This window comes from Eptatretus burgeri, chromosome 3 (assembly GCF_056783735.1).
Source record: "Eptatretus burgeri isolate ZD-2024b chromosome 3, Ebu_testis_v1, whole genome shotgun sequence".
NCBI classification, from domain to species: domain Eukaryota; kingdom Metazoa; phylum Chordata; class Myxini; order Myxiniformes; family Myxinidae; genus Eptatretus; species Eptatretus burgeri.
Window position 1 is genome coordinate 115,243,834 of NC_140963.1, and position 17,431 is coordinate 115,261,264.

The following is a 17,431-nucleotide window of genomic DNA, read 5'->3' on the forward strand; positions in this document are numbered from 1 at the left end:
AAATAAATAAAAATAACTATTTTCTGAGGTAAATAAATGAATGAATTCCAAAGCAATCGAAATGAATAATTACTCAGGCAAAATCAATCAAAATGACAGGAAAGAGACAGAGAGCAGATGCTTATCGGGGGTTGACTTACATCTAAACACAGACAAGGGTACCCAGCAGATCATTCAGGGGAGGGGGGAGAAAAGTCGTCTCGCTCACCAGAGAGTAGTCGTCCGTGACGTGAAAACGTCCTGAAATGTGTGTGCGTGCGTGTCCTGTCCGTAGCCAACACCCAGCCTTGCCATGCACCCTCTCGCCAACAATCTTGGACGCCAGTCAACGTCTAGGGGGGGGGGGGGGCGAAATCGTCTGTCGCGGGTTTAGACTGTGGTGCTGCGACACGGGCAGCTCCTCACACTTCACGAAACTGGTGACGTTCAGTGACCCACACGGTGATTAACCCGCATCTCACTCGGTAACCGACCCGTGCCTCACTCGTTGGTGGCGCTGCTCTCACCTCCACGCGCACCACACGCTCGCTTGCTCAAGCACTGGGAAGGACAAATCGTCTCGTTGTTGGCGCTGGTCAGACACCCACTTGCACGCTTCCTCTCCAGCTCGCTTCTTCCCTTGTGTGCTTCAACTCTCGCTTTCTTTCTCTCTCTTGCACGCTTACACACTCGCTTCTTCCCTCACGCCCTTACACCCGCTTCTTGCTCGCTTCTCGCGTGCTTGTCTCTCACTTATTCTCTGCTTCCTCTCTGGCTTTCTTTCTCTCTCAGAACGGACCTCCAATTCTTTTTCTGTCTGCGGCCCGTCTCGGCGGCGCAGAGTCCCCCCAAGCTCACCCCACCCCACTTGCGCACCGTTACCATGACAACCCGTGCGCTCGAAAAAAAAGGGCGGGCGTCGGTGCTCGCGAAAAATATGTGCATAAACGTTGCTGAGGAAAAATAAGGTGGGCGCCAGCGCTCGCGAAAGAAATGTGTGTAAACGTGTCTGTCGTAAAGAAAAAACAAGCTTCCCATAAGAGAGAGGAATCTGTCCTTTTCCCTTCTCAACGCATCACATTTAAGAACCCATCAGACATGGGGATGGGGCTAATCTGAACATGCATTGAAGGAAATAAATGTCTGAGGACCTGGATGTGTGGATGCATTCATCAGTCCGAATTCTAAAATCGGTAACAATATATATATATATACATATATATATATATATATATATATATATATATATATATATATATATATATATATACATATAATACATACACATTCACTGTTTAGTGTATATACCCGCATATTTACCCGCTCGTTTAACCCGCGAGGATATTTACCCGCTCGTTTAACCCGCGAGGATATTTACCCGCTCATTTAACCCACGAGGAGATATTCCTGCTTGTTTAACCCCGATCATGAGGTTGTACTCACCTGTTCATGCAGCGAACCTGGAGGTGATTGCGATTGTATTTAGCAGGTGTAGCTACTCACCTTTGAGGCTGGCAGGATGGCCTCGATATACGCACACGCGGCCCTATGCTGTCTCACCTGGGTTCGAATCCCTACCCAGCTATACAGTGTGATCCTCATGTTTCACAGGTTGGTTGCTTCATCAGTGTGTGTGGGCATTACACTGGGAGACCCGTCTCCCAGCTCAGTGGTCGTTTGTGGACGTTGAGGACCCCACGTGTCCCCACGACGTGTTTTTCATGAAGAGTACGCCTGTTATCATCGGTACCCTGCCCTGTCTGGCTGCTGGGAAGTAAACCACCATAAACGACCCAGGACGAAGAACTGGTCTTGCTCGTGGTGGCGCGTGCCAACCCGCATGGTTTTGTTTTCGCTGCGACTTTAAGGGTTAACGTCCAAACGTCGACTTCTCCTTGCTCCCCACGGTGGTTGGAATACTTCAATGAGGACCCAGCGTTTAATACTTGGCAAGAGGCTGGTTCGGCAGCCCCGACGTCATGCAAAGAGTTCGGCACGTTGATGGTGCTGATTGGCAGGTTGTGCTAAGCATTTACAGGTGCGATTCCAGTTGCTGTCATTTCGATGCCAGACGCATTCTCCATTTCCACGCACAAAGCAGTGAGCGTGCCATATGTAATGACCGTTTGTGCACGTCGCTCAAAAATGACGTCACAATGGCAGGCACGTAGTCGTATACCGACGGCGACGGCACACGTAATATGAGCCGGTGGAGCCGATGAAGCCGTCATGATCGTGACGACGTGTCACGAGGGTCAGAATCGAAATGTGATGCACGAGATGTCCGGCTGTGTTGACACGCGGTCGAAGCCGTGCACGAATCTCGCGGCACCGCTTGTGACGTCATAATCAGACGGCCGTGGCATGAAGCGATGCGCGAGCACGGAGATTGCTGCCTGCGTATACTTCGTTCGTTATTTATAGGGTGTGCTCGCCAACGCACACAGCTGCACGTTATCCGTTGTACGGAACGGTTGAAAATGCTTCTCCTGTGCAAGGCAGCAACACATCCACCATCGGTCTACAGAGGAGAAAACCGGGGTGCATCGGGCTTGGGACACCCCCTCAAGAGCTATTCTTAGTCTTAGCCCGGTGTTTGTCGACCTTTTTCGCCAGTGATGGTGCATTGCGCCATTTGTTAATCGAATAATACAAACGCGAGATGAAGGATGCAATAACCGTCTCATTCTTCGGCACCAAATAGTCCCACTATATGTGGGGTCGACCAGGGATCGTTTGTTGTCCAAGTCTTTCACGAACCGGTTGGTCAGGAATGCCGTTCGACTGGCTGAGGGTGACGTGATTTCGTAATTTGTTCCAGGCTGCCACAAGCGATGAATACTTCTACTCTGAGCAAAAGAGCCCCTGGATCTTCAACGTACAAATAAGTGTTGGTAGACACGACCTGCAGGTCCTCCGACCCACCGTCCTGACAATGGACGGCAGACACATGGATGTATCGCCGCCCTCCATGCCAAATACCAGGATGACGGTTTCTCGCTGGGTCCAGATTCGAACCCAGGCCAGACAGCTTGGAGACTCGGTGCACATCTCCAGGAAGCGATCGATGATGCAATGAAGGCTCCAAGGTGGACATTTTTAAACAAAGACAAGACAATGGTTATATTACCAATCAATCTTCTGGGAAATCTGAGCTTGTCTTTCAATTTTTCAAGTGAGAGAAAGCTGTTCAAAACGATCATTTTCATCTGAATTTGCAGTTTCATTTCACCCATTAAACTTCTTCAGCAACATATTGCTGGAGACGCAGGGAATTTAACCACAAATAAATGGATGGTATTTTTTACCTCCGACACTGAAGGTGGGCACACAGGTGATGGTTTCGACCATTTGTCTGTCTGTTTGGCGGAAACTTATGAGCATGATATCTCAAAACGTTGTGCACACATTCGGACTAAATTTGGAGGACAGGTTAGGTGCGTGAGAAGGAAGAATTGATGCGATTTTGGTGAAGATCCGGATCGGATTCGAGAATTTTAAAATATTCTGATAGGGCTAAACCGATATATAGCAAGATATCTCAAAACGTTTTGGACGGATTCAGATGAAACTTGGTGGGTAGGTTGGGTGTGTGAGAAAGAAGAATTGTTTCGATTTTGGTTGAAGATCCGAATCCGGATCGGATTCGAGAATTTTTAAATATTCTGATACGGCTAAACCGATACACAGCACAATATCTCAAAACAATTTGGACGGAATCGGACGAAACTTGGTGGGTAGGTTGGGTGTGTGAGAAGGAAGAATTGTTTCGATTTTGGTGAAGATCCGAATCCGGATCGGATTCGAGAATTTTAAAATATTCTGATACGGCTAAACCGATACACAGCACAATATCTCAAAACAATTTGGACGGAATCGGACGAAACTTGGTGGGTAGGTTGGGTGTGTCAGAAGGAAGAATTGTTTCGACTTTGGTGAAGATCCGAATCCGGATCGGATTCGAGAATTTTTAAATATTCTGATGCGGCTAAACCGATACACAGCACAATATCTCAAAACAATTTGGACGGAATCGGACGAAACTTGGTGGGTAGGTTGGGTGTGTGAGAAGGAAGAATTGTTTCGATTTTGGTGAAGATCCGAATCCGGATCGGATTCGAGAATTTTTAAATATTCTGATACGGCTAAACCGATACACAGCACAATATCTCAAAACAATTTGGACGGAATCGGACGAAACTTGGTGGGTAGGTTGGGTGTGTCAGAAGGAAGAATTGTTTCGACTTTGGTGAAGATCCGAATCCGGATCGGATTCGAGAATTTTTGAATATTCTGATAGGGTGAAACCGATACATAGCACAATATCTCAAAACATTTTGGATGGATTCAGATGAAGCTTGGTGGACAGATTAGGTGTGTGAGAAGGAAGAATTGATCCGATTTTGGTGAAGATCCGAATCCGGATCGGACATGAGAATTTATAAATATTCTGATCGGGCTAAACCGATACACAGCACGATATCTCCAAACATTTTGGACGGAATTGCATGAAACTTGGTAGACAGGTATGGTGTCTGACAAGGACGAATTGTTTCGATTTTGGTGAAGATCCAAATCCGGATCTGGAGACGAGAATTCTTAAATTTTCCGATTCTTCACCATTGAGAGATCGGGCCAAAAACGATATAGCATGATATTTCAAAAAGGTTGTCGTCGAGTTATGACAAAACTTGGTGGATGAGTTGGTCAGGTGACAAGAACAAGGCGATTAAATTTTATTTCAGGTCCGAATCCGGTTCCGGTCTATCAGTGGGATACAAAACGTAAACCGTTCAGCCTGGCGGAGGTATGCGCTCTATCGAGTACCGTTGTCATTAACAGTGATGTGGAATTATATGAGCGATTAAAATAATTTTACCATCATGTAATAATGATGAATGGAATCTGTTTTTTAGATCTTCGTGGAGGATCTCTAAGTCTTACTCACGTTGTTGTTCTTGTGGACTTTTTTGTTTCACAGCCTACAGTTTTCATCGAAACTTCCTGAAACTTGGCGTGTATATGTAACAATATCCTGCGCAGACAGTAACCATCTCCGATTTTGAAAATTCCTCCGAGAAAAAAAGTTATGACGTCAAAATATCTCCGCTAATGGAAATTGCCTAAAAAAATTATCTCCGAAACTAGGCAAGATTATTGAATTCTGTTTTCGGGAATCGAACAGGGCATTAGCAGAGATGAATTACCGCACATATGATGCATGACTATGACGTCATATCAATTTTTATGACGTCATTCCTATTTTTTGACATTTTTTGTTTCACAACCCAGAGTTTTCATCGGATCTTCGTGAAACTTGCCATGTATATGCAGAAAGCCCACGCGCAGGCAGTAACCATCTCCGATTTTGGAAATTCTTCCTAGAAAAAAAGTTGACGTCATAATATCGCCGCAAATGGCAATCGCCCGTACCATTATCTGCGAAACTAGGCAAGCTGTTTGAATTTTGTTTGCGCGAATCAAGCCGGGCATTAGCACAGATAATTTATCGCAAACCTGATGTACATCACAACGACGTCATATTCGTTTTTATGACGTCATCATTAAGAGGACGAGGATCTTAGCTCATTCGAGCTTGTTTTTTTAATAATTATTATCATTATGGTGTACTCTGATGAGGGCTGACCGGATGACGGAGCGGTATGCACACTTCCCTCTAAGCTGTCTAACCACGGTTCAAATCTCAACCTAGCTGTGAACCGCCATCCTGGTGTTTCGCAGGCCAAGCGAGGAATCCCATGTGTGCGCCGTCCTGTCCCTCACAAGAAGCTTCGCCGCAGGAAGATGCCATTCGTCCATCAAAGCCTGCGCTGGTGTCGGAATGATGTTAAGCCGGTGTCCCATCGGTCAGCATTGGTTGTTGGTGACCGACAGTCAATTCAGGAGTACATATCAATGTGTTGGCCTCTCTTCCACCAAAATGGGAATTTTTTGTTTTTTTAACTTATCATGCCCACTTTTGCGTTGAGTCATAAAAAGGTTTTGCATTTCTTGGACCATTGTGAGGGTATCTCTCCGATAGCTGTTTGAACGACCCTTGGAAGTGCCACATTAGCACTTGGTATCATTGGCCAAGAATAGCTGCTCTGGCTGTGTCCCATTGCAGCCCAGTTTGTTGACATCCTATATTTATTGAAACCGTCCATTACTATATTTGCCAACGAATCATTGACGACATATTGTTGGGCATTGTTTGGTTGAGATTGAAGAAAAAAAAAATGCAAAGTCTGAACTACTGTACAATTGACTTTTATATTTTCTTTAAATTCAAAACGAAGTGTTCCTCGTGAAGGCTCGTGTCATTCTGTGGACAGGTAGAACGATGGATGCAACCACTAGAATGTTGATTGAGGTCTGAAAACGGCTATGGTGATGAAGAAGCTGACGTTTCGGGTGTTAACCTTCATCTAAGCTTGGTTAATGCCTGAAACGTCAGCTTCTCCTTTTTTACCGTGGTGGTTAGTGGGCTATTCCTCCAGTATTGAATCACGTTGATTTGATCCATTAATATTATGTTTTCACGCAGAGATTATGTTTTCACCCCTGTCTGTCTGTCTGTGTCTGTGAGCTCGATATCTCAAAAAGTTTTGGATGGATTCGGACGAAACTTTGGTGGACAGGTTTGGGTGTATGAAAAGGAAGAATCTCTTCGATTTTGGTGAAGGTCAGGATCAAAATAGTAAAAAAATTTTTAGTGATTCTTCACCATTGAAAGAAGGTTAGATTCAGACGAACGATATCCAACATTTTCCTCCATTATCCTGTTTATTGCTCTTTTGCATTTATGATCAAGTAACAAGTGAGTTGAGATTGGGAGGACAGCTCAAAAACAGCATACTTGGCTTTAACTTTGATTGCTAACAGAAAGATCTAACAACAAACCCTTATCTTGGGGCTTTGTAGGCTGTATATTGTATTATAAGTAAAGCCCTTCTTCAGAGGAGACGTAAAGCTGTCTGTCCCTTCTGTTATCATGGTTGTGCTATTTAAACATCTTTAACAAAACAGGTGGTAATTGTGTACCAGTGTGAAAAACTATCCGAGTTTCTGGTTAAGGTGTGCACCAGCTGGCTTTTTGGTGTGGTGGGAGACAGACAAACATCCCACTTAGAATGGCTATAGATGGCACCAACCTCGAGGGTCTAGACTCTAGACTATGAATAGCTTAAAGGAAACATTAGGACCTTCTAAAGCAGTCGCATGGTAAATAATTAGTGGAGTAGTTTGCTATTCCCAGCCTCAGTGAGGGCAGGAATTTGGAATGTACCTAAGATATTGGCATACGATAACCTACTCGTATCCATCCACCACTGGATGTTTAACATCCACCATGAGATATGAACAGATGAGACAGCCAGCTTAATGTTCCCATAAAAAAAAACACCTCTCTACATCTTCCCAGTCACAAGAAGCATAGCTAAATGAAGTGGCAGCTCGACATGACAGATGATCAACACCACCAGGTCAAATCCCTTCCTACTACTACTAATTCCTGATTAGAGGCTTGTCTGCAGGAAAACTACAAGCAGCGCACTTGTCTCTGATGAGTTCGTAGATGTCTCACCTCAAATGAGCAATTTTTTGAAGTGTGTATTGGTAGAAACGGGATTTCAACGAAAAGTGACTATGGTGGACTGTAACACGTGGTACATGTTTACCTTGTAGACAATGGAGGTCTGCTCAGAAGAAGATGTATCATTAGAGATTCAAAATAAATATGTCATGCATCGCACGATACTTGCAAATTTCAAATAAACAATAGTTGCCATGGAAACTGCAATTTGGTAATTTGGAAAATTTGACCTCTCGTGTGCCTTACATGATGGAATGTTGTGCATGACAATTTTGGTTGATCATTTTCTAATTGTGGCCTAATTGGTATTTTACATGTTCTGGATGGCATTGACCTTTGACTAATTTTGACCAGATTTTACACACGTATACTACACATGCATACAAATAAGCTGTGTAAGTTTCAGTCTGATATCTTGAAAAAATTCCTGAGGTTTGGCAATAACAACATCACAAAAAGATCCCATTTGATTACAATGCGATGAAATTGTTGTCATGGACACCGTTTACTCTTTGCCACGTGGGGCTTTTCTTTTTGCCACCGTGGGACTTTTCTCAATGCCACTAACCAAGACCAGCAGAACCTGAAAGAAAAAAAAAATAGATTAAATTAATTAATTATTTCTATTTTGTGCCCTCCAAGCTTGATACTGAGACAATTTACCAATGGGGAGCCTTTTGATTATGGCTGGTGACCCTCAAGTGTTACTGCAGAAGGCCCTCAGACAGAAGGTCTTGGGGGTCGAAGGGTTCTAATGGGGTCGAGAGGATCTTTGGGTCACAAAGGGTCTTAGACTCCTACAGGGTCTTAAGGGTTTTAAAGGGTTTGAGGGGTCTTAAATAGAATTGCGTTATAAAGGACGCAAAGGGTCAAAATAGTCGTAGGGGTGTTGAGGTTCTTTGGCATCTATAGGGTCCTAAGGTAATAAAGGATCTTGAGGATCTTAGGGGTCTTAAAGGTTCTTGGGAATCATGAGTCTTTGGAGTCTTAAAGGATATTTGGGGTCTTATGGGTCATTTGTGGGTATTAGGGGTTTAAAAGGTCTTAAGGGACTTAAATAGTCATAGGGATAAGGGGTCTAATGGGATTTTAGGGGTCTGTGGGGTCTTAGGGGTATTACAGGTCTTAAACTGCCTTGCAGTTAGAAAGAATTTAAAGGGTCTTAAGGGTATTGGGGTCTTGAGGGTCTTCATGGTCTTGGAGATTTTTGGGGGTCTTGAGGGTTTTACAGGTTTTAAGGGGTGTTTGAGGGTCTTAGGGGTCTTTGGAGGTCTTAAGTCTCAAAACCGTCTTTGGGTACTAAGGGTTCTTTGGGGTGTCAAGGGATTTAATCAAAAAGAGGGGTCTGAAACTCGCATGCATGCAAGGACAGACACAGGGCTCCTTTTATAGTATACGTACTAGCAGGTCTTCGGCGTTGCGGGGCAATGCCGGGTCCCTTCCCCTACCTCTTCCCCTCCTTCCTTCCACCTCCTTCCACTACACCCAACCACTTCCAGCCCACCCCACCTCTTCCAGCCCACTCAGGACTCCCACCCGACCCCTTCCCCTCCATCCTCCTCCCACCCCACCCCCCTCTGGACTCTCAGCACACACTTTCCCACCCACCCCTTCTCCACCAACCCCATCCCCTCCATCCTCCCACCCATGCCCCTCCTTAATCCCACCATATCCCTTCCTTCCTCCCACACCATCTCCCCTCCGTCCGGACTCTCACCCCCACTCTCTACTACCTCACCCCCACTCCCTCCCTCCAACCACTCCCACTCCCTCCCTCCAACCACTCCCACTCCACTCCTTCCCGAGCCTACTCCCAACCAACCCCTCCCCCCATCCGTACTCCCACCCCACCCCCCCCATCCGTACTCCCACACCTTCCCCATGACAGGTGGTTATAAATTGTGAGAAAATGACTGTTTAAAACCTGGAGTAAGGTGTATCGTGGAAAGAAATATGATCCTCTAAAGTTTGTATATAGAAGATAACATCACTCCCAGCTCCTATTGAAATGAAATAACATCCCAAATGAAAGCAGATCACACAAAAATGTGAAACAGTTCAAACCCAGGCTTGATGCAGCTTAGAGCGAGTGTGCGTACCTCTCGACCATCCTGCCGTGGTGTGGGGAATCATTGTTTTGTAGCCACTGAAAAGATTTTGCAATTCTTTCTTGAACTCAGGGTTCACTTGTCCCGTTGCTTTACTCATTTTAATCCTCTAACTTAATTTGCCTTCCTAACCTGAGATGTCCCCAGGAAGAACCGAGCCGCGGTCGCCGCGCCCACTGCTCGTGCTGCGTGAGCCTTCGCCTGCTGAATTATTTTCATTGCGCTCAATGAAGTTACTCTTTGGGAAAAACAGTAGAAAAACAAAACAGTAAAAAAGTTAAGTTAAATACTTCGGTATTTCACATTTTATTGTGTAAATATGGCGAAGGATGGTGCACAGCCTTGCTGAAAGCTGATAAGATATATGAGGCCCCGTGAGGATGAGTGATGTAAGCGACATTTTTTTAATGATATGATGATGATAGGCTCGGATGATAGGGGAAGGGTTAAAAATAGTGCTATATGGCATTAACTCCAAAATGGCTGATGTGTCCCTTACATCACTCCTCCTCGCGGTGCCTCATATACTTCATTATAAGAATCGCTAATTTCTTAACGTTTCCAGATTTCAACACTTATTTAGTCCATGAGATGCAATCCTCAAATCCAAAATTATATTTTGATGATATAATTTAATTAATCCATCAGGGTATATCGTGTTGACAGGGCAAGGCTTTTTTCGGAGGCCGGATCAAAATGGCGGCTAAGAACCCCTGTGAGGTGAAGTTGGGCTGACCAACGATGAGCTTTTCATGAATATAAAGCCGTTAATTATCTTTAAATTGGGTGTTTAAATTTGCCCAAACATCCAATTTTCATTCATTCACTCCTTTGGAGTTCCCTTAGTGTGCAGGCAAAGTTTCAGTCTGCTCGGTGTCATGGATTTGGAATTATGGAGGAGACACACGCACACACTGACTGACTGACTGACTGACTGACTGATCAAATGACACACACTGACATTTATTATTATCGATCAAAGATGCCAGGCTTGACCCAAAACCCACTCAGGGAAGGAAGGTGCCTCTCCGATGGTCTTCTGGAAGTCAAAACTAGACCTTTGAAGTGCATTCCAGATCTTTGTCCGAGGTAAAGAAGACTTTAAGTCGTTAATCAAACTTTTTATTGTGATGTTTGATGTCAAACATAACTTTTGAGTGTTCTCAGCACTCAGGAAGGGGCACAGTTTTGGATGAAAGGGCTCTGGAAAGGCCTTTTCATAGCAAGATTAAACTGGTAGATATGTCGTACAAAGACATTACCAGATGAAACAAAAATCTTCCTTCCTTGAAGAACAAAACAAAAAAGGATGAAGAAGTTTCAGCTGACAGAGGCAGAGAACAAAAGAGAGGAACATAAATGTGAGTGAAGAGAATAAATCGGAGGTCGGTGGAAAAGGTACCAGACTCGGTGGTATAATGGTTATTTTGATTGTCCGCTGTGAGTCTGGGAGGTCGGTGTTTCAAACACTGTCTGAGTCGTACCAAAGACTTTTTTTTAAATGGTATGTGCTGCTTCCTTGCTGGATGCTCAGCATTTAACAGGAAAGTGTATGGACAAACGATACTGGGAAGGCAATGGCGAACGATCCAGTTTAAATCTTGCCAAGAAACTGCTTCGGCAGCACAGACGCTCTCTAATGAGTATGCACATCAAATCAACATGGGAGAGGGTTATTGGATGCTCCCTTTTGGGCAAGACCCCTGCAGAAAGTGCTGGTTTAACACAAGGGTCCACAGTCACCATTACAGTTTAAGGTCCTTCATTTTGACATTGAAGACCATATGCTACAAAATGCCAGTTCTACTCTCGGGGGGAGTCCACTCCATCTGATGATGGCCAGAGGACCCCAGTTATTGTTTGGTCATGCATTCTGGTCATTTGGGTTAAGATGCGTGTGTTTCTTTGACCATTTGCTTCAGCCTTCGTGCTGAAGTGTATGCGTGCATTAGTTAGACAAGCTTTGTTGGAGTGTACTTTGGCCATGGGGCCAAAGCGCACGTCCCGAGCTTTGTTATAATGTTTGATTTTTACCCTTTTTCACTAAAAGCACTGTCACAAGATGGCCAGTTGTACCCAAAGTTATGTATGATATGACCATGCATTTTCGTCTGGTGGGCTGGGTGTATGCGTTTGCTTGACTATGTGCTTTTGCCCGAAGTGCATACATATATAAATTGACAAGCTTTGTTGGACTGTGTTCTTTGGCTGTGGAGCCAAGGTGTGCATATCGAGCTTTGTTACAATGCTTGATTTTTTTCCCCTTTTTATAAAAAAAGGCCATCTTCAGGGCCATCCCACCCCGTGGGTTGCCCCCAATAAAAAAGTCTTATGCCCCCTTCTCCAAGGCTCTGCAACCGACCTCGCCACCATGGCCTGTGGTCTGCCAGTCAAACAGCCCATGCTGTTTCTTCTGAGAGCGTAATGCACTTTCCAATCCTCACCAGGCCTCGCTCGAAAACAGGTTTTACACAACAAACTTATTCTATCTGCTTTATAATTAACACTTCCTGCCTCCTCAATGCATGTTTAATAAGATGACTTTCTCAGATGATTTCCCTGATACAAGATAATCCAAGGTATGTGGTCATTCGGTACATGCTATTCTTACCACAATCTAGCTGTGGACTCCCCCCCACCTCAAACTGGATAAATAAATTTAAAAAGTTTTATGGCAGCAGATATGCCAATCCTCTTGTGTGGTTGGCTGAGAAAAGTTTTTGGCCTGTTTTTCACTAAATGCTAAGCAAGACCTGACATTTGCCTGAAGGTTTCAGGAATATAGAATTTGTTCAGGTTAACTCGACTCATCTTTCCCAAAGACTCAGTAGGATATCTAACATCCACCAACTAATACTGACAGACAGGACACCAAACTTAATTTTCATCCAAGGGACAGGGCACTTTGTAATGCAATGTCCTGCCAGTTGGCTGGGCATGACATTCAACACGTGGCAGGAATTTGTCATTTGTTCAGAGTGGTGGTGATAACCTGCCGACTCTTCATGAAAGATATTCTGGGATCTGTATCAACTGCCAGCTCATGCTAGCAGACAGGATACCCAGCATCCAAAATCCAAAGCCGAAAAAAAAGCATCCAAAAAAGTTTGTGTGAAACACAAGAGATCTCCAGTTGTATGTCCAAACCGCAGCCTTGGATACTCATGCCATATCTTCCACATTTCAGCACGCCCACCTATAACAGGTAGTACTATTTATACAACTAACAGCAAGAGAGGAAATGGGACAGGAAACCATCTCACAATGGCATACTCAAAAAATATACAGTAATATTCACAAACTAAATGTAGACATACAGCTTTACGTTTCCATCTGAGGAATGGCATGCTTCATGATGCATTAACTACATGACAAGGGCAGCTTTCATTGGTTTTGTTTCTATTCACTAAAGTCAGACTCCATTCATGAGTTGATGGACCTTAAAGATCCCATGGTGTCCTTCGCAAAGAGTAAGCAAGCTATCGCCATCACCCTGGCCAATTCCAAATTCCTGCCCTGACTTCCTGTGTCAGAGGGGCAATGTGTCCAGGATTGTAACCCTAGCCATAGAAACTGCTTTGGCAGTACCGATGTGAGACACCATTGGTGTCTGATGTCAAACAAAACGTTTACGCTCGAAGCTGCGCTTTATGTGGAACCATTGAATGTACACGTTGCTTGGAGTGATATATCTACAAATATTGCATCCAAGTTTACTGTTCACTCGAATGAGATTGGGGAGATGAGTGGAAATGGATAACAGTCAAAACGATAACAGTTTCACCTGGAGCATATGAGATTTCTCAAATATCTTCCGAAATTGTTCGTCTTATGAAAGAACAGGGTGATGAACCAAATAATATTGTTATAGACATTCAAAAACATACTTCAAAATCAACGATTAAACTTCAAAATAACTACAAGGTTGATTTCACAATTGATAATTCATTTAGAGAGTTATTGGGTTTCTCCTCAAAAAAGATTGAAACGAATGGGACATTTTACAGTGATAATGTCATTCAAATATCCTCAGGAATAAATTCGGTATTAATTCACTGTGATTTGATTTATGGCGCTTATAACGATGGAATAAGAACAAATACAATATTTTCATTCAGCGCATACTCAACCCGAATTGGTTATAAATTCAATATGGAACCCAAAAATCTGGTTTATCTCCCTGTGTCAGGAAAAACCATACACAGTGTAAATTTTAGGATAACCGACCAAGATAATCACATGATTTCTTTTAATGGAGAAATTATATCCATCAGAATTCACCTCCGTGAAGTTTTCCAATAAATAAATACGATGGTTATTGTGAGGACACACGAGTTAGGAAAAGATAAAATAATTACAGGGGATGGGATGTTCCTTTCCCCATACTACAAGGGTGAAGGTATGTATCTTGGTAGAGGATACTATAAACCTAAGAGACAAAGGGAGGTTGGACATCAATTTCGAGGAGATGGGATAATTGAAACTCTAATGGGTATTGGTTCAACTATTCTTAAACATAAAGATCTAATTGGTTCAACTGCTTCTGCTGTGGGAAATGTAGCAGGTGCTATAAAGAGTATACAAGATGCCCAAAAGGAATCTTCGAAATTACAAGCAATAAAAGAAATTAAGAAAGGCAAAACTCAGTTGTCTCCCCAAGAACGACAGAAAATAATTAAAATACCTGGGTCAGGGTTCCAAAAGTTTTAACGTCTTTTTTACTAAATAATTACAAGTATGGAAGCAATTGATAGTATCTATGATTTGGATGATACCATTGTCATCTCAAACTCCACTAAAAAATAAGATTACTTCAAGGTAAATGCAATAACTGGAACAGACTGGAATGCAAATGGTACAAAAAATTTTGAAATAAACTTATTTGAAACTATCCGAAAGTTTCTTGGTGTGTAAATTTACTTTCACTAAGGCTGGGAATAACACAAACACTACACTCATCAATTATTTCTTCTGAAAAATGTTTGATAGTGTTCATTTGTATATTGGAACACAAGAAGTTGAAGCAGTTGATTATGTCTCTGCTGTATCTGAAATGATGAAATTTATACGATATTCATTCGGTGATAGAATGGGGGAAGGGGGCTATCGAAGGTTTTATTCTTGAAATGTCAATGGGAACAAACACAGACCCTGGATATAATCAAAGGAAAGGAATGTATAATGATGATACAAAAGCAGGTAATAGTTTTACTGTGGCATTTCCTCTTAAAGGTATATTTGGATTTTGTGATCATGATAAAGTTCTGTATGGTCTTAAAATTAGATTTCAACTACAAAGGAATGATAATGAAAATAGAAAATAGAAAATCATTCTCCTATTTTGGGTTCTTTGGGTCTTGAGACAGTCTCAATTTAACATGAGCTTGTATGGGGGAGGGGGGGGGAGAAAATCAGTCTCAATTTAACAGTTTGTATGGGGGGAAATCAGTCTCAATTTAACATGAGCTTGTATGGGAGAGGGAGAAAAACAGTCTCATGTTTAAGGTTTTTTTAGAGGTTGTCAGAGAGTTCCCCTATTCATCTGTATGGGAGGGGGAGGAATAAGTCTCCTGTTTTGGGTTTTTCCGGGGTTAATTCAGAGTTTTCCCCCTTTTCCCCATTCATTTGCATGGATGCCTCAGAAGTCCCATTTATCCTCTACTTATATGTATATGTATATATATATATATATATATATATATATATATATATATATATATATATATATATATATTATTATATAGATATAAAATGACCGTTTTTACAGCCATTTTTCCCTGCTATGCAGGGGTTGGGCTTTTTCTTGAGGCAATGTTTTATGGCCGGATGCCCTTCCTGACGCCAACCCTGGTCGCCTCTTACGACACACAGGGATATGGTACACCTATTCTAACCGGGGCATACACCGGGACCAGTACACTGGTACTCATTTCGACGACCTCGGAAGGATGACAGGCTGAGTCAACCCCCTGGTGTTAATTCAGCAGCCAACGGGGCTTGAACTCAGGACCCTGGGATCCCAAGCCGCTGCCCTAACCACTGCGCCAACACCAGGCTTAATATCTCCATTTGACCAAGAAACAAAATATTGTTGGATATATATATATATATATATATATATATATATATATATATATATATATATATTGTTGCGAATTTGCGCCCGCCGGCGTGCGGATGGCCACGTAACTCGGATCGCGGCACGTCGCCCACCGGACGGACAATTCAGTTGTGACCCTCTTGGAACAACGCCGGGAGCTCGTCACAGGTGGGGGTTTAACCCCACCACGACCGTGCCAATTGCCCACCCGCGCAGTAAAGGGTTGCTCGCCAAATTCGATCTACCTAAATACCTACGCGGATGGTCGACCAGGCGATCATACCACGCCACAGGCCGACCAGGACACGAACCGCTTAAGCGGTCCGTTCCATGCTACAGTGATAACCGAGCGGTGTTATCGTCGGCCTCGACGGTTCCGATTAATTACCGGGCATATTAAGTCCTCTCCGAACCCTTTACGTGAAGCAGGATGGAGGGTCAATAACGAAAAGACGAAGCGAAACGGGAAAACAGTTCACACAAAGCACATTTATTTCCCGGCACACGGAAAGCATACATATGCAGCCATACACAGATTTATCCCCTCTCGTGTTCAGTTGTCCTACCCTTCCTCCCGCCCTTGGTTTACTGAAGCTTGTGGCGAGGCAGTTGTCCTGAAACAACTTGCCTTTGCCTCATGGAAAGCAAACCCAACTGAGGGCAATCTCAGTTCCTTCCATAAAGCTCGGAACAAGTGTGTATCTACCCTCAGGAGAGCCAGAAAACAACATCTTTCTCATCTCAAGTCTGAACTCTCAAACCTCTCTCCCTCCTCAAAATCCTGGTGGCGTCTAATCAAATCTGTTTCTGGTGGATGTTCCCCCTCCATCCCCTCCCTTACCTCAAATGGCCGCCCTGCTGATTCCACACGTGAAAAAGCTGAATGTCTAAACTCGGTGTTTGCAGCTAAATCTTGTGTCCTAAACCCATATATATATATATATATATATATATATATTATTATTATATAGATATAAAATGATGTCCCACCCCACCCTTATCAATACAATAATACACCCAGTCGCATCCAACTGTCCCTGGACTCTGTATCCTTTTCTCCTGACAAGGTGGAGAGCTTACTTTCAAACCTCGAGTCAGATTCTGCAACCGGTCCAGATGGCATCAGCCCACGTGTCCTCAAAGCCTGCTCTTCTGCTCTTGCTCACCCTCTCTCTGTTCTATTCACCCTCTCATTTGCCCAGGGTCATCTGCCATCTGCTTGGAAATCTGCTAACATCACTGCCCTGCATAAAAAGGTGCAAAAACAGATCCCTGTAACTACAGACCAATCAGCCTTCTCCCAATCATCAGCAAGGTTATGGAATCCATCATCGCTTCAGACATGAAATCCTTCCTCTTCTCCAATGGCTTGATTTCCAATCATCAATTTGGTTTCAGACAAGGTCACTCTACCCTGGATATGCTGCTTCTGCTCTCCCATCAATGGATGGAGGTCCTCAATGCCAGACAGGAAATCCGAGCCGTATCCCTGGACATATCACGTGCTTTTGACACAGTCTGGCACCCTGCACTACTCACCAAACTCTCTTCCCATGGTATTCAAGGCCATCTCCACTCATGGCTCACAGACTTCCTCTCCTGTCGCAGTCAACGTGTGGCCCTAAATGGAGTTCTTTCATCCCCTCTTCC

At 43.6% G+C, this 17,431-nt stretch overlaps 1 protein-coding gene and 1 long non-coding RNA gene across 3 annotated transcripts in view; one reads left to right on the top strand and one right to left on the bottom strand.

Annotated features, from left to right (window-relative positions):
* The window catches only part of LOC147030787 (uncharacterized), a 9,609-nt gene extending 8,783 nt beyond the window's left edge, over positions 1-826 (bottom strand). The window contains exons 1-2 of the long non-coding RNA XR_015056509.1: positions 507-826; positions 209-332 (exon numbers count right to left, since the gene is read on the bottom strand). This is a non-coding gene — a long non-coding RNA (uncharacterized LOC147030787). The remainder of the gene's footprint in view (positions 1-208; positions 333-506) is intronic.
* STAC (SH3 and cysteine rich domain) overlaps positions 1-17,431 on the top strand; it is a 202,706-nt gene that overhangs the window by 29,571 nt on the left and 155,704 nt on the right. The window lies entirely within an intron of this gene.